We start from the raw sequence: 23,584 nt of genomic DNA, 5'->3' as shown, positions 1-23,584 counted from the left end.
GGTAATTTACATCTGGAAACATACACAATCCTTGGTTTTACTACATGTGCTAATTATTTGCAAATATATTTTTATGAAATTTCGAGAGTGGGTACAGTAGAAATACTTCAGAGCCTCTGAAATTTCTTTCCAAGGTATCCTTAATTCTAGGCAGAATTTAGCTTTTTGCTGTTGATTAATGTTTTGCCTGTAGAATGTTAAACCAGGTGAAAATAAAAGGGTAGAGATATTTTTTTTTAACTGAGATACATGCTTTTATAGTCCTACTTTTTTTTTTTTTTTAAAGGAAGAGTGTTTTGAAATAGTCACAAAAGAGAAATCTTTGATCAAACATGCATTGGTCTCAGTGTTTTATTTCCCTGGCCTTCATACTTTCTTGAACATCTGCTTTGTAATATGAAAGGAGGTTCCCACCCACCACCTTCCCTTACTCTTTGTGGTTTAAATAATATTGATTGTCTGTGAATTGTAAAATTTGGCTTGACAAATTGGTACCATTGAGGTGTAGGACATGACCTGTGCCTGAAGGAGGAATCAGAGTTTGGACAGCGTTCATGTTATGTCTCATAGGGTGCTGCTGACTCGGTTCCCAGGAGAACATGAGATTGCCATGGCAACATAGGCTCTTTGAAGGCAGAAATCTTGGCAGAGTGGTTGGGTCTTTTGAAGTGCTGGGTGTGTTGATAGGAAGGGATCCAGACAGCAATAAGCACACAAGAGTAGGCCAGCAGTCAAGGAAAATAAGCATTTCGTTTTTTAGCTTTAACTTGAGAACAAGTATCTTTGGAGTTTTTCAATTCTGCTATTCCCTCAAAACAAATATTTATATGAGCTTTTCCATTCACATGTATGCAGTTTTAAGATTAAGTTTCTAAGCATGTGCTGTGTAAATTTACTGACCTAAATTTATATGAAAATTTGGTAAATTAGTGAGGTGCAATTAATTCTTACATTGTTGGCTTCCAGTATTCAAAGAGTAGTAGAATTTGCCACTGTTTGAAAATAGTGATAAGGAAGATCATATCCTCAAGTGGCAAGATTTTGCCTACAGTTCTTTTCTTTCTTTTTTTTTCACCTGTCCTGGGGCTGGAACTGAGGGCCTGAGCACTGACTGTCCCTGAGCTCCTTTTGCTTAAGGCTAGCACTCTACTACTTGAGCCACAGTTCCACTTCCGGCTTTTTCTTTATGTGGTGCTGAGGAATCGAATCCAGGGCTTCATGCATGCTAGGCAAGCATTCTACCACTAAGCCACATTCCCAGCCCTTGCCTGCAGTTCTTAAGATCCTTATCTTATGGGAGCCAGCTTTTTTTTTCTACTCTGAATCTCTTCACTTTTGGTTTGTTCTGTGCTATTCAGGCCTGCTGCATCTGGGCATTGCTCAAGTGTGCTTTCTGCCTAGCATGTTCTTTCATTTTTCTGCTTCTCCAAACATTTCATATTAAGCTCTCTGGCTCTTAAAACCTCCAGGGATCTCTTTCTTCCCACACCCTTGATTAAAATTTGCCTTATGAATAATTTGAAACTTGCAAATTTGTTGTTTATGTGTTAGATTTTATTCCTTAGGAATAAAACTTTTGAGATCAAGAATTGTGCTCTTTACTGTTCTACCTTACAGTAAAAGATCAGAAACATCATTAGTACCTTGTAAACTCGCCATATTACTTGATTAGTGGTTTTAATCTTAAATATGCTAATGATAAAAGTCACATTCAAATGATAGATTTAGCTTTTTACTAAATTATTAAAGTACTAAATTGAGTGTATTCTTAATGAACAGTATACTAGGTTGAGTATAATCTTAAAGTTCATTCCCAGAGCCAGTAATTTATATAAAACTTGAATTGTTCATCTAAACTATGATTCTGCATGTAAGCTGAAGAATCCAGAAAACAAATTAGACTGAATGCTGGGAGAATGATACACCACTGGCACCATTCCAAATGCTTAGCTGAGAATTCTGTCCACTGTGTTCAGGCAGGGCACCAATCATTGCTTAGTTCATAGGAACCACTATGGAGAGTGAAGCATATAATGTCATTTTCGTTATTGCATTCAGTTTCTTCATATTTTCATGGCTCAGCTGAATCTTTCTGTATGTTTATTATTCTCTAATGTTATGTCTTTTTTCAAGAAATTAATATTGAGAAAACTTGTGAGGAAAGCAATGTGAGGAAACTAATAGAAGTTTTGCTGTTTTTTATTTTTAGAAATGATTGAAACATTAACCCAGTTTTAAGCAACCCTACTGTTTTCAGATATAAAGTAAAATACACTTCTACTCTTTAAAACCAGTTCAATGTAAAATTGTGACTTGCATTAAAAAGATGATGATTGTTGTCCTTCCCATGGAAGTTAATGAAGAGGAAGGTGGAAACCAGCTGCTGAATCAAACATTGGAATGTTTTTTAATCAATTCTTAAGAAAAGTCATTAGTTATTCATATGCATTTGATATCTTATAAATGTTATGTGGCACTTATCTTTAAAAGTAAAGATTCATTGGATAAATACTTAATATACATAATTATGTTCAAAATCAGCATTAGCTTTTTCTTTTGCTGACTTAGCAGAAATAGGGTAAATGCCTTGAACCTAGGGACATGCCAGGGTCTTTGGATCAGATAAAACTTTCGAGATACTCCTAATTCACAGGATAGTTATTATTCCCTAAAGTAGTATAAAAACAAAAACAAAAAACAACAAAAACTCTTGGAAGTAAGTATCTATGATAGGAAATTGATAGTTAATGATTCATAGACAGTTCTGGTGCTGATGGCATGAGTTATAATTAGATGACTTTTCATGAAGAAGCAACACTTTGTATTAGCCACTTTTGATTAAGATCTTTATAGAACATATTATGAATTTCTTTTCTTAAAGCTTACCAAATATTTAGCTTTCTCAGAGTTATAGTAGTGTATATCAGTTGCACTTTGCATGGTGAGACCATATACAGTGATAGTGTTGCTAGGGCAGTTTGAATGTATGCCAGCCTTTTCCACATTACTGGGCATATAAATAGTGCTCTTAAAAATTGTTTATTCCCTTGTTACCTAGTTATTTCTTAATTTGTTAATTTTTAGCAGAGATGCTGTAGTTGTTGGCTTTTATTATACAGTATAATCTTTATTCCCTTGTATAACCTAACCTGCTAGAAACTTGACTTCCTAAGGCTCATCAGGTAGCTAAGCCTTGTTAAAATTAGAGACTCTGTGTTGATATATGAGAAATAGACTGTAAGTGGTTTTTACTCCTTGTGGAGAAGATTCATGGGCTTGAAGAAATTCCTTTTTTGAGCTACTTCTGTCACTGGGTATGGTTGATTGACTAAGGCCATTTAGTGCTCAGGCACTAAGGTGTATCATGTACACGGGCTGTTATTTCTCCTTCAGGTGGCTTGCATATTAAAAAATTGAAAAACACTTTTTTTTTTACTGCTCATGTATTACCAGCACTTGAGAAAATATAAGAACAAATGATTTATAAATTCTGTTTGAACATGAACTTTAATGTCAATGAGTGTGAGTTAAGGGGACTTCACATACTTACTAAGTAATAGAAGTGTTTTTCTTTTGACATAAAATGGATTTAAATTCATTTAGATTTAAAATTGTTCATAGTGGTTATAAAATACTTAAGTTGAATTAAATCCTAATGTTCCCTGATAATAAATATTCTCTTGAGTATTTTCTAGCTTGTGCTGGTATGAAAATAGATAAAAGAAAAAAATTTAAATCCTTAAAAATTTTTTTAAAAAATTGTTTCTATAAAGGTGATGTACAGACAGGTTACAGTTATATAAGTCAGGTAAAGAGTACCCTTTTTTTTTTTTTTGTCGGTTGTGGGGCTTGAACTCAGGGCTTGAACACTTGAGTTTTTTCCACTGAGGGCTAGTGTTCTACCACTTTGAGTCACGGCACCACTTTGGGTTTTCTGGTAGTTAATTGTGAGATAAGGGCCTCACAGACTTTCCTGCTCTGAACTGTGATCCTCAGATCTCAGCTTCCTGATAACTAAGCTAGGATTACAGGCATGAGACACTGGCACCCGACAAGAGTACATTTCTTTTTGGACAATGTCACGACTTCTTGCTCTCTCCCAGTTTTTCCCTCCTGTCTCCACTTACAAGTTGTATAGTTCATTTTCTGAGGAATACCATTCCATTTGGTTGTTGAGAGTAGAGACTGGAATGGTCAATGAAGAAATGTTTTTTGAGGATATTCATTGGTACTGAACAGCGTATTTGACTTCCTAATTTAATGAGTTCTATATAGTTCCTGAGACCCTTGACTCAGGAACTTTCTTCTGTTCTCTGTGTCTCTCTCTCTGTGTCTCTCTCGTTTGCTTGCTTGCTTTCATGAGCTTTTTCTCATTCTTCTATGTTTGTAAATTTGTCTAGTGAGTGAGTTGGACAAGCAGAGCTGGGTCTACAAAGGACCCAGGTAGGCCTCTTTCTGCTTTCTGCTCACTTTTTTATTTAAGATATTGTTTCAAAATCCAAAGTAGAGGAAGTAGGGAATCAGCTGATTAGGACTTGGTCTGGGTTCAAGAAAAATTTACAAAGGTAGAGTGTATCCTTTGCTGAGAATAGGCGTAGTGATTGGCCTGTCACTAGGGTTAAAGTTGGAGATTGAGTATCAATGCATGTATTCTATTACTTAGAGCTTGGAATCGCTGAAAGAGTGTTGTTTTAGTAGGTAAGTGGAAAAATTTATCTTTTTAAAAACCTGTTCTGGGGCTTGAACTCAGGGCCTTGGCACTGTCCCTGAGCCTCTTTGTGCTGAAGGCTTGCTCTCTACCACTTGCCTCAGCGCCACTTTCAGCCTTTTCTGAGTAGTTTTATTGGAGATAAGCGTCTCACGGACTTTGCTGCCTGTTCTGGCTTTGAACTGTGATTCTCAGATCAACTTTCTGAGTAGCTATGATTACAGGCATGAGCCACTGGTGCCCTGGCTGGACGAATTTATCTTTTAGATAAATAAAAAACATCAATCACTTTAGCTACTTTGTGGTTACTAATTGAGAATATAATTTTCTTTGTGAAAATGTAATAAATGGTTTACAGATATTAAGTATGTGTACATGAACTCTAATGTCTACAATTGTGAATTGTTTGGGTTTAACTGAAATAGTTGTAAAACCTGGCTCCCATTAGGTGGAATAAGATTGCTTTTCAATCAGTAGGAGCTGTCAGGACCACAAAATAGGAAAACATTGTAGAAGATACAGCTAACTTAACAAATTAAATATGATTACTGGCTCCTTAAATGGAGACTAGAGCAGAAAGAAGAGAACAGAAGATGTGGTTAAATTTTGGATATATACTCAAGGAAGAGTTCATGAGATTTGGATGTGAGCAACCAAATAGTGGCCACTATTCATTGAGAATTGGGAATGTTAAAGGAGGGCCGTATTTTCGTTTTGGGGAAATGAGATGGAAAGTCTACTTTTGGAGCCACACTAGAGTTACTAGTAGGTAGGTTTGATATTTGGTTCTGGGCTCTGGGTTGAGATGTGAGTTGGAGATAATCAGTTTGGGAGTCATCTGAGTATGTGGAGTCATATGAGTATATATGGAACCTAAAGTCATAAAATTGAATACATATAGATAAAGATCTCAAAACAACTATGTATGAACTTAAGCATGTACAGGTTGGGACAATGAGCAAAAGAAACTTGAGTAGGCATTCCATAAATGTGCTGATTTGATGTTTCCTAAGTATGCACATGCTTTTTGAAAGAGTTTAGATACAGAAGGGATCCTAAACTATAATCTGTTCGATTTTGCAGATTTGATTTTTTTTTGCCAGTTTATGAGACTCTTGCAGATTAGATTAAAAACATGCTTTGTAGACCAATGGAATAGGAAAGGAAAATTGTGTAATAGACCCAAGAATATATAGAAGTTTAGTATATGGCACATCTTACATTCCAGAGTGCTGGAGTAAGTGGTTAACCATTTTGAAAAAAGATGAAATTAAGTTCATATCTCACATAATATAGGAGAGTGAACTAAAGTGGATCAGAGATTTCATTGTAAAGAATGAAGAATACAGACATGAGAAGATAGCATGATTAAATTCTTTTATAATCTGAGTGTAATGAAAGGTTTTATTTCATGAGTTAAAAATCTAGATGTAGGGGCTGGGGATATAGCCTAGTGGCAAGAGTGCTTGCCTCCTACACATGAAGCTCTCAGTTCGATTCCCCAGCACCACATATACAGAAAATGGCCAGAAGTGGCGCTGTGACTCAAGTGCTAGCCTTGAGCAAAAAGAAGCCAGGGACAGTGCTCAGGTCCTGAGTCAAGGCCCAGGACTGGCCAAAAAAAAAAAAAAAAAAAAAATCTAGATGTAAAACTGGGAGTGTGGCTTTGCTTGCCTAGCATGCATGAAGCCCTGGGTTTGATTCCTCTGTACCACATAAACAGAAAAAGCCAGAAGTGGTATTGTGGCTCAAGTGTTAAGAGTGCTAGTCTTGAGCAAAAAGGAAACCAGGGACTGTTCTCAGGCCCTGAGTTCAAGCCCCAGGACTGGAAAAAAAAAAAAAAAAACCAAAGGAACACAAGGAAACACAAGGAAAGACTGATAAATGAGATTAGATTAAAATTAAAGATAAGACTTTTACAGGACAAGAAAACCCTAATGACAAAGATAACAGACAGATAAAAAGCTGGGAAAGCATTTACCCTAGATAGAGAGCTAATATTCCTCATATATTAAAAGTTAGGGTTTAAAATACCAACCAGAAAGAGACCCAGATAGTTGTCATTTAAAAAATATAAAAGGTCCCTTTACAGGGCTGGGGATATAGCCTAGCGGCAAGAGTGCCAGCCTCGGATACACGAGGCCCTAGGTTCGATTCCCCAGCACCACATATACAGAAAACGGCCAGAAGCGGCGCTGTGGCTCAAGTGGCAGAGTGCTAGCCTTGAGCGGGAAGAAGCCAGGGACAGTGCTCAGGCCCTGAGTCCAAGGCCCAGGACTGGCAAAAAAAAAAAAAAGAAAAAGAAAAAAAAAAGGTCCCTTTACAATTTACTCTCACTTGAAGTAGGAGAAATTCAAATAAAAACTGTATGGAGATCATAGTGTTTACCTATCAAATGTGTAGTAGTTTAACAATATAATCAGTGTACCATATTACTTGTGAAGCAAAATACATATATATATTTATATATATTATATATATATATTTTTTACCAGTCCTGGGGCTTGAATTCAGGGCCTGAGCACTGTCCCTGGCTTCTGTTTTTGCTCAAGGCTAGCTAATACTCTACCACTGGAGCCACAGCGCCACTCCTGGCTTTTTCCATAAATGTGGGTGCTGAGGAATTGAACTCAGGGCTTCATGTGTGCGAGGCGAGCACTCTACCGCTAGGCCATATTCCCAGCCCCCAAAGTATTTTTTTTTTCTTAAGATTTGGTTGGTGGTGATACAAGCTGGTTGTTTGGTACAGCTATGTCTTTGATTCTCACAGCATAGCTTGACAAGGGGCCTTTGAGAGCAAGATGAGGGGAGGAGAAGATTCGTTATGTAGTGTCTTTTAGGGCACACTTCTGATTACTCATCTCTTCTCACAAATCCCTGGGACCAGAAAATAGTGGGACTTTGCTTTCTCCCCTTTCTTCCTTTTGGCTCTGGTTTGCTTAATATTGTGGTCACTCTCATCGAGACCAACTTGTGAGCTACTTAGGACAGTTAAGAAAAGCAAACCATCCTTCTCTTGATAGTAATTAAAATACAATTTATACCTAGTTTTTTTGTTGTCAGGAAACTAAATATTGAGTAGCTCTTAGTATGGAGTCCTTTCTTACCATATAATAGTCACTGTGGAGGTCAGTGGATTTATCAGGCAGATTAGGGCATAGGTCAGGTGATTGGAAAGTATAAAATTACTTAAAAATTATCCTCATCTAGGTTTGTCTGAGATGCATATACATATGTAGACAGGCCTATTTCAGAAGGGATTTATTCTGTGGAGTCATCAAAAAGAATAAGTACTTAAAATGAATCTAAATTCTCAGCTTCCACCTTAATTCACAGCCATTCTTACATCCTGCACTGTTATGTATCAATACTGACATATCTGATTTTTAGATTCTTGATACTTAGTAACGCCCTGATTACCTGTCATGATACAGTTGGGGAAGAAGGTGATGTGGCAGTCTAGTAGCATTAAATCAAGGGAAAATGTGGGTTATTCTGTTTGTAAGACTAGAAAATGGTACCAGCACTTTGGAAACAGTATGACTTTTTCAGAAGATTGATCATATAGTTACCATATGACCTAGCAGTTCTACTCCCAAGTGTCTGCCTAGAAAATGAAAGCATATCCACTCAGAACTTCTACAGAATGCTGATTGCAGCATTAATCACCGTAGCCTCAAAGTGAACCAAAACAAACACACAACTCTTAATAGATGGTGAACAGGTAAATAAAGTATATTTCCATGCAGTGGAAATACTTTTATTTCTTGTTTTTTGTTTTTTTGCCAGTCCTGGGGACTGGACTCAGGGCCTGAGCACTATCCCTGGCTTCCTTTTTGCTCAAGGCCAGCACCCTACCACTTGAGCCACAGTGCCACTTCTGGCCATTTTCTATATATGTGGTGCTGATGAATTAAACCCAGGGCTTCATGTATAAAAGGCAAGCACTCTTGCCACTAGGCCATATTCCCAGGCCCTACTTTTATTTCTTATGGTTGGAAAATAAAGCTGACAGTTTTGGTTTTTTTTAGTGCCAGTCCTGAGGCTGGGACTCAGGGCTTGAGCACTGTCCCTGGCTTCTTTTTGCTCAAGGCAAGCACTTTGCCACTTGAGCCACAGTGCCATTTCTGGCCTTTTTCTGTATATGTGGTGCTGAGGAATGGAACCCAGGGCTTCATGTGTACGAGGCAAGCACTCTTGCCACTAGGCCATATTCCTAGCCCCTGAATTTTAATTTTTGTTATTTAAAAATTTATGTTTGAATCAGCTCATGTGGTTGGAGGTTCTCTTACTGGAAAGTAAAACTTGAGGCAGTTGAGAATATGACTTGTTCTTTGAGTCATTAGTATATTAATACTTAATTTTTTTTAGTGTTAGAGTATTGGTTTGCTGACATTTTGGTTCGACCAAACTCATTTTTGATACCTTGTTTGCTTTGACTATCACTTCTGCTTCCTTTGTTTAATGGTGATAATTTGGTTTACTTTCTTGTACTTAATAATTCTAAAATGAAGTCTTTCAGATTGGAAGATATTGAAGTTTATTTACAGCAATACCAATATTTTACTCATAATGTTACTAGAAAAATACTTTTTTTCCCTGAGACTTCAGGCAAAACTCTTTTTTCATTTAGCTTACACCTTGAGTCATTCTGTAAACATTGCTTACTTGTTCTGAACCATGCATTCCTGAGACATAGGGAGTGATAGAGGAAATAGACCCTGACTTATGATGTGCTTAAAAACTAGGAGACAAACATTCTGTTGTGAACATATTTGGAAGTGTTTTTAGGAAGCAGAATGTGCCTGAGAGAAACACATTGACTAGTCATAGTAGCTGGGGCAATAAGAATAGGAAAGTATGTAAATGCAGTGGGGCCAGTCACTTCACATTTCTTTGTATTTTATTTTGTAATTTGATAGCAGTGGAGATTGTGTACCAGAGACAAGAACAGAGTTGTTTCTGTTGCTATCTCAGTGTCATAAGTTCTTTTTTGGCAGTACTGGGAATTGAACTCAGAGCCATACACATGCCAGGCAAGCATATTATTGCTGCTATATCCCCAACCTGATGATTGTGAATTCTTTTGTCCTGGTCCTGGGACTTGAACTCAGGGCCTGTGCACTATCCCTAAGGTTTTTTTTTTTGTTCTAGGCTGGTGCGCTGTACCACTTGAACCACAACTCCACTTCAGGCTTTTCTATGGTTAATTTGAGATAAACATTTCATGGACTTTGCTATCCCGGTTAGCTTCAAACCATTACCCCTCAGATCTCAGTCTCCTGAGTAACTGGGGTTGTAGGTGTGAGCCACTGGTGCCTGATTGGTGGTGAGTTCTTAATGTGTGATCTCTATGTACTCTGAAAAATTTTTATTCCTTTTATTCAGTTGTAGGAGCTTTAGTGAATAGAGACCTAGTAAATATTCTGTGTAGTGTAACTGAAGTTTTTTTTTTCTGTATAATGTAACTAAAGTTTTCCTATTAATCATAGCAGTGAATGTGTCTGTTTTGTGCTTGTTTAGGATTACTAAGATTGAAGGCTAAGTCCTTAATAAATACAGCATTGCATTATATGTGCTTTTAGTTTGTATATGTATTAGCCATCGCCATTTATGTTGAGGCTTGCGTTTCACCAAAAACCCAGTTTTCTTCTGTAGTGGACACTAACTTGCATATTCTCAGGTTTCTGAGTAAAGTATTGTGTGGTATTTATATGGCTGTGTTATGTTTTTATCTAGGTTACTTTCTGTTTTGCCCACAACATATTTTTTTTCCATAAAGACTGGTATGATTGATTAGTCAGACTTCCCTATCCCAATGGTTATTACATCCTTTCTGCTATTAAGATGGTTACTGAATTTACCAACTTTAATACTCTAATTTGTGATGTTACAGTTTTGTTCGTCCTAGCTTATCTTAGTGTTTTCCAAATGTTGGAAACTTGCAAGGTGGTGCTTAGAAGAGCAGTTTTAGAGGTTTAGCTTTGTCTGCATGTAGTATAATTGAAACCTTAAAGGGGATATGGTTGTTCAGTGAGTGTAGAAGGAAAACAGTTGTGGAACTAAGTTGTAAAGGCTTACTTGATTGCAAACATAGAAGCCACTTAGGGTGGAGCAAATAAAGTTGGGTAGGGCTCAGAGAATTCAACTTGATAACAGGTACAGTTAGTTTTTTAGGACCTAGATATATCAATTGAGTATTTGCCCTTAGGCATTCTGTTATGTCTTGATGCAAGTTCTTAGGTAGATGCTGCTTTTTTCTCTTGTTCTTTTTGCAGACCCGTTTTCTTTATTTATTGGTTTGCCTATATTCACAGTCTTCAGCTGAAATTGTCCAGGGACAGTGTTCAGGCCCTGACATCAAGCCCCCATGACTAAGGGAAAAAACAAAAATAAAAAACAACCCCAACCCAGTAAAAACACACAGACACAGAATAAGACACGTACACTGAAAATCTGAAAATATAAGTAAAAGAAAATAAAAGTATTTCTGTCACCTGGAGATTGCACCATTAGATTTATAATGTACATGCGGTTTTGGCAACTGCTTTAAAAAAATCAGTTTCTGCTTTTCCATGTCAACAGGATTTTCATCTTTGCCACACCTAATTCATAGTACAGGTCTTCAGTTTTCTAAAATACATTATTTACAGTTAGTCTTTCCAAACCATGTCCATTCCAGGATGAGTCACTGTGCTTAATATCACCGTAAGGTCTTTTAAGTATAGCAGTGAGGATTACATGCATGAGCCACCAACACCTGGCTTTTCTGTGCCTTAAAAATTAAGATACTCAAGTATCAAGAAACAGTCTTCAATAAATACTGTCTGAATTGAACATGATTATTTATCAGAATGTCTAAATGCATTTTATTTGTCATTTACTTATTTGTTTGGTTGTGCTAGTACTGGGGGCTTGAACTAAGGGACTTGTGTTTTCTTTTCATTTGCCTCATTTTCTTTATTTTGTTTTATTTCTTATTGTTATGAAGGTAATGTACAGAGGGGTTACAGTTTCACATGTCAGGTAAAGAGTATGTTTCTTTTTGCTGATGTCACTCCTTCCCTTGCTCTCTCCCAGTGGGCCTAGTGTTTTTGACCAGTTTGTGTTTTTGTTCTGTCTTGTGTGGTTCCTTAATTCTGGCTTTTTGTTGGTTAATTGGATATGAGTCTCAAGGATTTATCTTCTTATGCCTGGCTTTGAACCTTAATTCTCATCCTCCTGAGTAGCTAGGATTATAGATGTAAGCCAACTGCACCTGACTATTTTTTTTTTTTTTTTGCCAGTCTTGGGGCTTGAACTCAGGGCCTGAGCACTGTCCCTGTCTTCTTTTTGCTCAAGGCTAGCACTCTACCACTTGAGCCACAGTGCCACTTCTGGCCTTTTCTACATATGTGGTACCAAGGAATCGAACCCAGGGCTTCATGTATAGGAGTCAAGCACTTTACCACTAGGCCGTATTCCTAGCCCCTCTATTTTTTTTTTTAAATTACTCTTTCAATAATGATTTGTAGGATCTCTTCTGTTTGTTGTGTTTCATCTTGTATTTTCCTATATTGTTATGTATAAGAATAATGAACTATAAAAATGTCTGAACTTGGGTTTGAATGGCTTTGTATGGAATGATGGCTTAAAGTATGAACTCAGGATTACAAACTATCCAGTGCTTGCTGTAAATGAGCTGGTTGACTAGTGCTTAGAATTATCTCAAAAGGAGAAAGATTGTAATCAAATTGAATGCCAGATTGTGATGGCAAGGTGTAAATTAAGAGTCTGCTTTCTGGTTTTCTTATCAAGTGTGACCAATTAGAATGAAAAGCTGCAAAGCTTATCTAACTTTTCTGTCTAGCATACTTTAAAGTAGTATGATTAGTATATTGTTCTAAAAAGGTAAGAATTCCAATCTCAATAAACAGTAAATATTCCATTAAAAATCTGTATTTGTAGATCTGTAGGATTTTAATGTCTTTTCCAGTCATTTGGTGGTTATTCATATGACTGTCCTTGTATATTCTTTCAAATTGAATATTATTTATGTATTTATTTGGCATGCCCAGTATAATGCCAGACACATAGGTGGTGGTTAGTCCATAAATCATTGTTAGCTAAATTCTCACCCACAGGAATAGACTGGTTTTTGACTTTTATAGAAGATAATTCTTCATTTGCAAAAGATTTGTCCAGATTTAGGGCTTTAAGGTAACAGCTTTCTGTATTTTCTGTAATAAATTCAGGATCAATGATTATTTAGAACCTGTAGGTTATCAAAAGAATAAACATGAAACAGTAGGTTCTTTATAAAAGATTACTTCATGTCATTTTATGCTGTTATAATGAAATACCTGAGGCTGGATACTTTGTAAAGAATGGGCATATGTTCTTTTCTTAAGCCCAGGGTAAAGAAAGGTATTTGGTTGCTGGTTCCAAGATGGTGCATTGTTGCTGCAGTCTCTGATGAAAAGGAGGACAGTGATCCCATAGGTCAGAAGAGTGGAGGGTAAAGCCACTCCTACAAGTCCTTTTCGGAGCCACTTTAATCTGCTCATGAGGTGGAGCCTCATCACCTAAATACCTTCTTTATTTAGGCCTCATTTTCCAGCATTATTGCTTTGGGAATTGAGTTTTAGCATGAGTTTTGCAGGGTACTAAAGCATCCAAAACTGCACTTGTACTTATGGTTTTACTGATTCTAAGATTTAGGTGTCCAGTAATTTAGCATATTGAATATCTGTAAGGCAGCAGTTATTGGGATTGGCTTTGATGCATCGATGAGTATGGACTTATTAATGTACAGAATTATTAAAATACAAAATAAAAAGTAATGTAAATATGCTCAATAATTTGAAATTTAAAGTTTAGTTGATGTAATGTGATTTGTTTAATTTTGGACACTCAGTTTTACATCAAATATAGTTACAGTGTTACAAACAAGGTTTAGAATCTTTATGCTTTCTAAAATTAATAGTTTTAAATTCTATTGATTTTTTTTTTAATTTAAAAAAGTGATTGCATCTATTGTTACAGAAGAGTTTCATAAAATCTGTAGTTATTGTTTGGAACTGAATCATCCTGCAATAGTTTTATAACTATCCTATTCACTTACCATTATGGATAAAATAGCTCACTCATTCTATTTCCAGACAGGCAAAATTAGCCTGAGTAAATATTATACACATTAGTGCTTTAAAGTAAAAATCCTGTATTGGCACCTCGATTATATAGAACATAATTTAGTGTTTTAAAGAAAAATGAATTCTACAATCATTAAATGGAATCTTTCTGATTAGTTATTTTAATTTGTTTAATTAAAAACATATTTCATATCTATGGGGAAAACAGTTGCTCATCCAGTTCAAAAAGTTAACTGCTTTCTGGGAGCTGGTCACTTACACCTGTGATCCTAAGCTACCCAAAAGGCTGAAATCTGAGGATTATGGTTCAAAGCCAGCCCTGGCAGGAAAACCCATCTGACTTTATTTTCAATTAACCACAAAAAAGCTGGAAATTGGAGCTGTGTTTCAAGTGGAAGAGCACTAGTCTTGAGCAAAAAAAGCTGAGACCCGCTTGTATGCACACACACATAATTGTTCATTAAAAAGGAGATAGCAGGGGCTGGGAATATGGCCTAGTGGTAGAGTGCTTGCCTCGTATACATTAAGCCCTGGGTTTGATTTCCTCAGTACCACATAAACAGAAAAAGCCAGAAGTGGTGCCGTGGCTCACGTGATAGTACGCTTAAAAGAAGCCAGGGACAGTGCTCAGGCCCTGAGTTCAAAGCCCTAGGACGGGAAAAAAAAATAAAATTAAAAAGTAGATAGCATTCTGATCTATTTTTGGAATAGCTGTTGGAGTAGGTCTATGTAGTAAGTATTAATGTTGGGCTAAAGTTTTTAACAATCTTACAAATGGATTACCCAAAGTTTTTGGTGAGGGACTAAATAGTATAGAAGGCCAAATGACCTATTTGGAAGCAGATTGGAAAAAATAAAACATGGTTGTTGTTAGAAATAGTAGTAGCATTGATGATTCAGGAAACTGTTAATGTTCAAGATTGCTGGCTTGGATACAGTTCTGTGAACTGTATTTCTGATTGAGATGATGTGTTTATGTATATGTGAATTCATATATGTGAATTCATGCATATACATGTAGATGTATACACATTTATTGCTGCTATATACAAATTTAGGAAAGGTGTATGCATACTGTATTTGTGAGCGAGAGTGGGGATGTAAGTGGGTGGTTGGGCAGAAGTAGTGAACTGACACATTAACACTGCTTTATCCTTGTGTTAGGTCAGATTTGGTGGCTAACATGGTGTGAAATAAGACCTTAATTGCAGCTTCACAGCTGTGTTAACACCAAAGCTGATCACTAACCAATTCTCTTGACAGAGATAAAACCTAGACATTCTAGGACTGTGTAAAATCACAAACTAGCTGAACATTCTATGTACTACACAAAGTAATGGTAAAATATTTAACAGCCATGGTAGAATGTGGCTTAAACTATTCTTCTACTAATCTAAAAAAGAATGAGATGTTTTCTGTGGCCCTTCCATCTTGCCTTTTTAATAATCAGTACATGGACTGTACTTAAAAATGGGATCTAAGAATATCTGGACCAAGTGAATAGGTAACAGAAATTTAGGTAAGCAGAAACTATGGATCCAAATTGGAAAAAGGCCAGGCCCTAGAGGATTAACACCCTACCATTATGAAAAGTCCCAGGAGCTCTCATATGACCTCAAGAGGCTTGCACTTTTGTTTGTTAGGAACTTTGGTAAGATTGTGCAAAGACACTGTGGAAAGCAGTTGGGCACTGATATTGCTTAACTATTTAATTACCAGTAAATGACATAGAAGTTACTGTCCTCTCCACTTAATTATGGTTACTAAATGTCAGGCCCCAAATCAAATACGATGAACTCATAGGTTGGAATGTATGTTTTAAAAACAAAAGTTCTTTAAAAGTTTTTAAGATTCCAGATGTGTAGTAACACTAGTGCATGGGAAGTATTTTTATTCCCTTTCAGTGCTTTGATAATGCCTTTTCTCCAACCCCTGGTTTTTGCTGACAACATCAAGTGTGGGTACTTTGTGAGGTCAGTAAATGCTGATTCCTACAAGAAGAAAACTTAGGGAGTGAGCTTCATTCACCAGTGAGAAGAGGAAACACAACAAAGGAGATAATTGAATGAATATTGTAGGGATTATTTAGAAGTGTGAGTCACAAGCCAAATTAATGTTACTTCTCCCCAGATTACCAATCTTCATATGTAAGTCATAGTTTGTTTTACTTAGTTAATTGACTAGATATATGGATGGTAGCAAATTGTCATTATCAAATTATCTTTTTTATCTTACCAGAAGCTTTTATGCTTGATACCATAGTTCTTTTCTTCACAACAGTTCACTAATAAACATTGACCACATTACTTAATGTGGTAGAATTAATGGTCTTTAGTTAGGAAAGATGGTCCTTCAGAAATATTTTTATTTACCCCATAGCTCCTACTTGATGAGAAATCCATTTTCAGTGGTTGCTGTTAGGATATTAAAGCTTATGAATTCTATGACAATAACCTGTTCGATTCTAAATAGTTATTTTTTTAAATTTAAAATGAGCTTAATGACTAAAGAAATATTTTCTGCAGTTTTTTTTTTTTAAAAGATAAGAGTGGAAGTTACATGTGTAAAGCCAACAACAGGTGTGAGGCTGAAGGAATTTCAATTATGAGGGTTTTATTTTTATTCACTGAAACTGTTTTGTGGAGAAGGGAAGAGGAACCTTTTGAAATCATGCTCAACAGTTTTTGATTTTTGTTTTATAATGCTACAGCTTGGGTATTCAAAATCTGAATGATTTGTGTATTGAGTAATTCACTTAATCACATTAGTCTTTTCAAGAAAGAGATTTAGGATTCTACAGCATGAAAACAGGATCATATTTATTTTGGAGGATTGGAAACCATCAATCTGTGTTTTAAAAAGAAAGTATGGATATTTTTCAGCATTATAAACACAATGACTTATTGCTGCTTATATTTCTGTTCTTTTTTCATGTTTTATTAATATTAGTTCAGCAAAATTAATTGGGTTTATGGGCAGATGAGAAAACCACGAGCTTGTGTTGCTAAATAAAATTTAAATACTACTTTTTAAAAATAAAAACGGTACAGCTATATATGATCTGTGTTTCCACAAGGAAATGTTGATTAAGTAGTTTCCATTTTGGTATTTACAGTGTATCCTGTTGTAAATTGCTGACTGTGTAAAACTCTTTCAAGTCAAAAAAGCAGCTCAAGCTTAGCCTCTACTATTTATTATGGTAGAAACCAGAAATAGAAATCTACTAGGATTTTATAATCTAATAAATTCCTCCATATCTTCAGAGGAAACTAGTTTAAAAAGTTTCTAAGAAGACTGTTGACTATGGAACTAAGTTACTTTGTACATTGTTATCTACAAAGGGTCTCTTTTGCTTGACTTAGTATATGTATGCATCTTTTAAAGGAAGTCTTAACCTAGAATGAGTGACATATCGTTAGTAGATCTGTAAGATATGTTGTTAGTCTATAAAATAGGACAATCATAATTTCTGAGAAGACTTGTTTATATAAAATGATTGAAGGGGGTAGACTTTGAAACAAAATCTTCAAAATGTGTTTTCTGTTTGACTATTTTAAGTTTTTAAGAATCAAACTAATAACTTAAATTTTGCTACACTTGCTTGCCAAGTTAGTAATTTAGTATTGAGATTAATTCTTTGCCTTTAAATGTTAGAACCTGAGCCTGTGGATTGCAGTTTATGTTTTGAGTAAATGTTTCAGTTTGTTTCTCAGTGCGAGTTCTGTAAAGAAAACTTGGGAGGAGCTGCTGTTTTATATGAATTTATTCTCTAGTCAGTGTTAAGTAGCTATGGAATCTTTATTACTTTGTGGTAGTTCAGGTAGATGGCATTATCTATTTTTCTGTTTGAAGAGTAGCTTTTACATTTTAATGAGGTTAAATGGTGTGACAATAAACATTGTACTGTAAAAAGAACAGAAATATGACTGGCACGTGGAAAGAAAAGTTGTCATTTATAATCTGATGTGTGTAGTATTCTGAATTAAATTACGATATGCTAGGATTATCCAAACACCAAAATTAAAAATTCCTATAATCTCTTAAGAGTTTTAACTAGTTTTGAGATGTTTGCTTTAATTACCCAGACCCCTTCTGTGAGACTAGATCTAGGATAAAAGATGATATGGAATGAGAAATGAGGCAAAGGAAAAAATGCTTAGAATACAGAAAGAAAATAATTGTTTATAATGATAAAAAATGAGTTTTAGAAATGAAGGTGACATAGGGGTGAAAGGAAGCTGTCAGTGTCCATTGTCAACAGGCCTGGTCCAAAGGATATTTCAAAGACAGAGGGGAAGTGATACATACCTTAAGGAAATTTGGACATTAGGAACCAAAGAAGATAAACACATGGTAACCATTGTAGGCCATTTTTTTCTCCACAAGATCTTTATATATTTGACAAGCTAGGTGTTGTGGTACCTACCTGTAACATCAACACTTAAGATGTGGAGTGATGAGAATTGTGCGTTTAAGGCCATCCTGGGCTGTGTAGTGTGAAACCTTGTCTCAAAAGCAAAATAAACAAACATATTTGGCAGTTGAAAACAAAAATTATTTTAAAAAATGATTGATAGTTGTATCTAACATCTATGAGCCACGTGGAGAGGTAAAATAATGAGTCTTAAGTAGTATGTATTTTATAATCCTTGAACCATACTTTACAAAATGCAGAGGTGTTATACTCACAATGGATAATTTTAAGGCAGTTTTAAATACACAGTAACCCAGAAGTAGGCAGAAATAGTGAATCAAAAACAACCAGAAAACACAATAGTAACTATACATTGTTTTATGGCAATAATTACACTTTCAGATGATGTAAACAACAGTAGTTAAGAGTTTATCAGGGCACATTAAAAATGACTGCTATTTGCTATTAGGGACATTTCAAATCTAACAGCATAAGTTAGTTAAACGTGAAAGGACAGAAAAAATGTACAGCATGTGAACACAATGAAAAGAAAAATGGTAGTGGATATTATTAATAAGAAAATAGAGTTGAAATGCTCAGGATACAGAGGAACATTACTAATAACAGAATTTTAAAAATACCTGGAAAAGCCAAGTGTTGGTGGCTCATGCCTGCAATCCTAGCTACTCAGGAGGGAGGCTGAGATTAGAGGATTGGAGTTTCCTGGCAGGAAAGTCCATGAGACTTTTACCTCCAATTAACTACCAAAAAGCCAGAAGTGGAGCTCTGGCTCAAGTGGTAGAGGGCAAGGCTTGAGGTAAAAAAAAAAAAAAGAAGCCCAGGAGCAGTGTTCAGGGCCTGAGTTCAAGCCTCAGTATTGGCACAAAAAAAAAAAAACAAAGAAAGAAAGAAAGTAAAATTGGGGAGAAATAATTATAGTTAGAGACCTTAGCACTCAGCTAGAACTATTGCTAGACAGAACATGTGGACAGACTGTCAACCAGCTAGATCAAATTGACAACTAAAAAAGCAGAATATACATTCTTACAAGTACATGTGAAGAATTTAAGATAGACTATATCTTACACTTAGCGCAAACTTTACTGAAGTTTAATTGAAATTGAGGTCATACAAAATATTTTCTTAATAGACTACCAGGAAAATTTCCAAGTACTTGAAGATTCGCCAGCAGACTTCTAAAAAATCCATTGGGTAAAAAGAGCAAGTGTTGTGGGAAATTAAAAAATGTGTAAATGAACAGAAAATAAGAATATAACCTCAAAATGTGTCACATTTAGACAGTATTTAAAAGAATAGCAATGCACTCAGGGCACATTTAGAATGAAAAAAAAAAGATAGACCTCAAAGCAGCAATCCATGTTTTTATTTCAAGAATGAGATAAAGGAAGACAAATCCCAAATAACAAGAGAAGAGCATGAATTCAAAGTGAAAACCTATTAGCCAAATTTAGGGAAATTGAAAGTTGTTTTTCTTTTTTCATAAATGAATAGAATTGATAACTTTAGTAAGTAAGATGATAAGCAAAAGGGAAAGACAAAGAGCCAGTATTGGGGTATCCTTATAGACTCTAGGAATTCAAGGACAGCAAGGAATACTTTGGAATGGAAAACCTAAAACTCTTGACAACTTAGGTGAAACAAGCTACTTTGTTCTATTGGCAAATTACCAGAAGTAAACTGTGATGAAATAAATCTTCCATAGTCCTTCATTAAAGAAGTTGAAATCATAGTTTAAAACTTCCCAACGATATTCAGATAAACCAGATGGTTTTTACTGACCAAGTCTATCAAATATTTAATGAATACTTTTGGAACTACTTTTGGGACATAGGGGAAAAGGAACAGTTTCCCAGCTTTCTTTATGAAACCAAAACTAAACTGATGTCAAAACCAGACAGTAAACAAAGGAAGAAAGGAAAGGAAGAAAACTGGACCAGTATGTATTCTGAAGAGTCGAATGAAAGGTTGGTCAAGACAGTGCTTGCTAGCAAGTTTGTGCTCACAATTCATAAAAGAAGTATTATTTCATGGTGAAGTCCTCCATGACTGAGGACAAGGATGTCTTCCTCTCCTGCCTCTCTGAGTATTCTGCTGGGACTCCAGTGCTAATGTGGCCACAAATGGGAACAAAAGGCACACAGGTCAAAAAAGAAGAAATAAAACGATTCCTATTGGCAGATGACATGATTGTCTATGTGGAAAGTCCCAAATAATCTTCAAATCCTCAGAAACAGGGTAGGAAGGTCACAGGACTGATGATTAATACAGCCTCTACACCTAAATAAATCTTATATCTGTATTCAGTTGGCTCTCCTACATATAGAGGTTCTACATTTACAGATTGAACCAGTGTAGATTGAAAATTCTTAAAAAATACTGTTTGTATTAAGCACTAAATATGTTTTTCTTGTCATTCCATAAACAATATACTGTGAATAACTTTATATAGCATGTGTGTTGTGTTAGAAATTATAAGTAAACTAGATGTGGTGACTTAAGCCTGTAATCCCAGCACTTGGAAGGTAGAGGCAGGAGGGATACAAGTTTGCGTCGAGCCTGGCCTAAAATATAAAACATCAGAACTTGTAATAGTATGTTTAATAGTATATTGGAGTAGTATGATATGAAGCGTGATTCATGAAGAAAAAAATTTGATAAACACCTTGCTTAGCAAAAAAAGTGAAAAGATAGGGTAGAGATTAAGCAAGAATGTTTAGAAATCAGTATCTCACAAAAGATGATCTTGAAATATTTAACAGCGAGAAAAGTTAGCCCAATTAGAAAACAGCCAACCTTGAACAGATGTTTCACCAAAGAGTATACAAATGTGACAAACCAAACCAACTTTGTTTTAGAGGGGAATGGTTTCACAGAATGTGGTGCATCCTTAAGTTGCAATAATACCAGCAACTGAAAAAGGACAAAGCATTGACGTATCAGCACATGGGTTAGATTTCAACTGTATTGTACAGACCAAATAAGTCACTTGCAAAGATTCAGTAATAAATGTGGCTTTATTTATTCAGAGTGGTGGAAGAGACAAAATCTTAGTGACTGGTCCTTCCTAGATGTTTTAGTCTCATGCCAAACTTTTATTATTTTTTTGTTTATAGTTTGGAATATTTAGTCACCTACATAGTATAGTTTGAAAAGAAAAAATGTTTTTGTTACATATAAAATGTGACCAATTTTCCTTTTAGCTTCTTGTAAACGATTTCACTTCTTGAGACCTATCCTTAAAGCACATAGGGATTGGTAAGCAATATGCTTCAAAATAACATGAATCAAAAGAGAAATATCTGATCAAACTTCATGGGATTGAGAAGTAATTGTTAGAGGGAAATTTTAGCATTGAATGTTTATGTAAGAGAGCAAAGTTCTAAAATGATTTCATCTCAGTGCAAGTTAAATCTAGAGTATACAAAAAAGAAAAAGAAAAACTAGAGAATGAACTCAGTGAAAAAGTAACAAACCAGTACTAAAAACTTAGACAAAAACTGTTTCTTTATAAATGTAAAATAAAGTATGACACTTTTTTTAGTTACCATTTTTCAGAGTCCAACTTTGCTTTTATTATCTGTATTCTTAGTGATTTGTATTTCTGCACAGCAGGCCTGAATGCATACCCCGCCACTAGCATTGTCAGAATCATATCTGTTAGCATCAGGGCTTGCCTTCCATTTCTTCCCTTTTGTCTTTTGCCACTGAAATTCCACTTTATTTTGAAGGTATTACCTTTACGACCATGTTTTATCTTTGCTGTTAATTTTGCCCTCTCTTTACTCTAATTCTCGTAATACTTTACTTATATTTCATTGTCCAGAAATCCAATGAATTTAAATTGGCTTTTATAGGTTCTCAGTTTTTAACATCAGTGTTTCAGTCCACCAACAAGAGAAGTCTCCCAGCCTAACTAACTTCATCCCTGTAGATACAACAGAGAAAATGAGTGAAAATTCCCCTTATACTATCCCTGTTATACTTCCTGAATTGACATTCACGAAGACATTCCACAAATGTCTTCTGTGGATTGCAAAAAAAAGTGATTGGGCTGGGACTATGGCCTAGTGGTAGAGTGCTTGCCTCGCATACATGAAACCCTGGATTTGATTCCTCAGCATCACATATATAGAAAAAGCCAGAAGTGACTCTGTGGCTCAAGTGGTAGAGTGCTATCCTTGAGCAAAAAGAAACCAGGGCAAAAAGTGCTCAGGCTCTGAGTTCAAGCCCCAGGACTTCAAAAAACAAAACAACCAAAAAAAAAGTGGTTGTTGTATATTTTTAGTTTCTTTTAAAAGTTTCCCTTACCATTGCTTTTGTTGTTGTTGGTTATGGGGCTACCATTGCTATTTTACCTGTCCACTAGCACCTTTTTTTTCCCCACAGTTTGGATTTTGTCTAATTTTTCTGAATTCTCATTTACAGTTTTACATTATTTCAGTTTTTCTGATCCATTTTGTGTGGTCACAAAATCTTTATAATTAAGGCTGTGCAGATCACCGTATCAAGAGGCATACACTGTTGAATGATTATAGTTTTTCACTTGGTATGATATAGCCTGCTGATTTACCATAGAGGGTCTTAGTAGTCAGGGTCTAGGAAACCATCAAGACTACTGGGTTAAGAAATATTGAACTAATACTGTGAGGAGAAATACAAGGTTAAGTTTCTACGTTCATCTCTTCACAACATAGTCAATACTAATCCATTTCATAACCTTGTTTTATATATATTTCTTTTAGAAGATGCTTTATTTAATGTATATTGTTGATTGATTAACATTGGATCAGGGCCAACAACATTCTCATGTTTGAACAAGGCTTATCCAACACAAAATTTTCTTCATAATGTCTATCAAAACAGCCTTGTTCTTAGAAATTCTAGGCAACAGTTTAAATGGCTTGAAGGCTATTTTTAAACACAAATAACAACAAAAACACAAAAACTAAGTAAATGTAACACCAAATAGATTGTAAAAAGAACACTTGTTCTGAAACAACAAGGGCTTGTTCCCTCTTGGCTGAGATGGAGCCTGGTTGGTGATTCAACTTTTTTTCACTGTACATGTTCCAGATGACTTCAAAGCTCAGCTACTGTACAAATAAATAATTTTCAAACATGCAGCCTGTGAATAATGAGGGTCCACTGACTTTATTGTGTGTGTAGCTCATATTTGTTGTTACAAAGGGGATCTTACTGTGGCATTTTTATACAGTATGCACACAGTATATCCCAATCAAACTCACTCCTTTATCACTCTCCCTTACTTCTCTTCCCCCTTTCTGAAATTATTTCAACAGATTTCATTGT

The 23,584-nt window shown here is 35.5% G+C and overlaps 1 protein-coding gene and 1 long non-coding RNA gene across 6 annotated transcripts in view; both read left to right on the top strand.

The window, feature by feature from the left end:
• Positions 1-23,584, top strand: part of Tcf12 (transcription factor 12) — a 252,997-nt gene that overhangs the window by 21,859 nt on the left and 207,554 nt on the right. The gene's annotated exons all lie outside the window — the stretch shown is intronic.
• LOC125340535 lies at positions 1,167-2,676 on the top strand. The gene is made up of 2 exons (XR_007208776.1): positions 1,167-2,470; positions 2,548-2,676. It is a non-coding gene; the product is annotated as an uncharacterized LOC125340535 (long non-coding RNA).

Source organism: Perognathus longimembris, chromosome 23 (genome assembly GCF_023159225.1).
Source record: "Perognathus longimembris pacificus isolate PPM17 chromosome 23, ASM2315922v1, whole genome shotgun sequence".
NCBI lineage: Eukaryota > Metazoa > Chordata > Mammalia > Rodentia > Heteromyidae > Perognathus > Perognathus longimembris.
The sequence above is the reverse complement of the archived record's forward strand: the minus strand, read 5'-3'. Positions and strand labels throughout refer to the sequence as shown.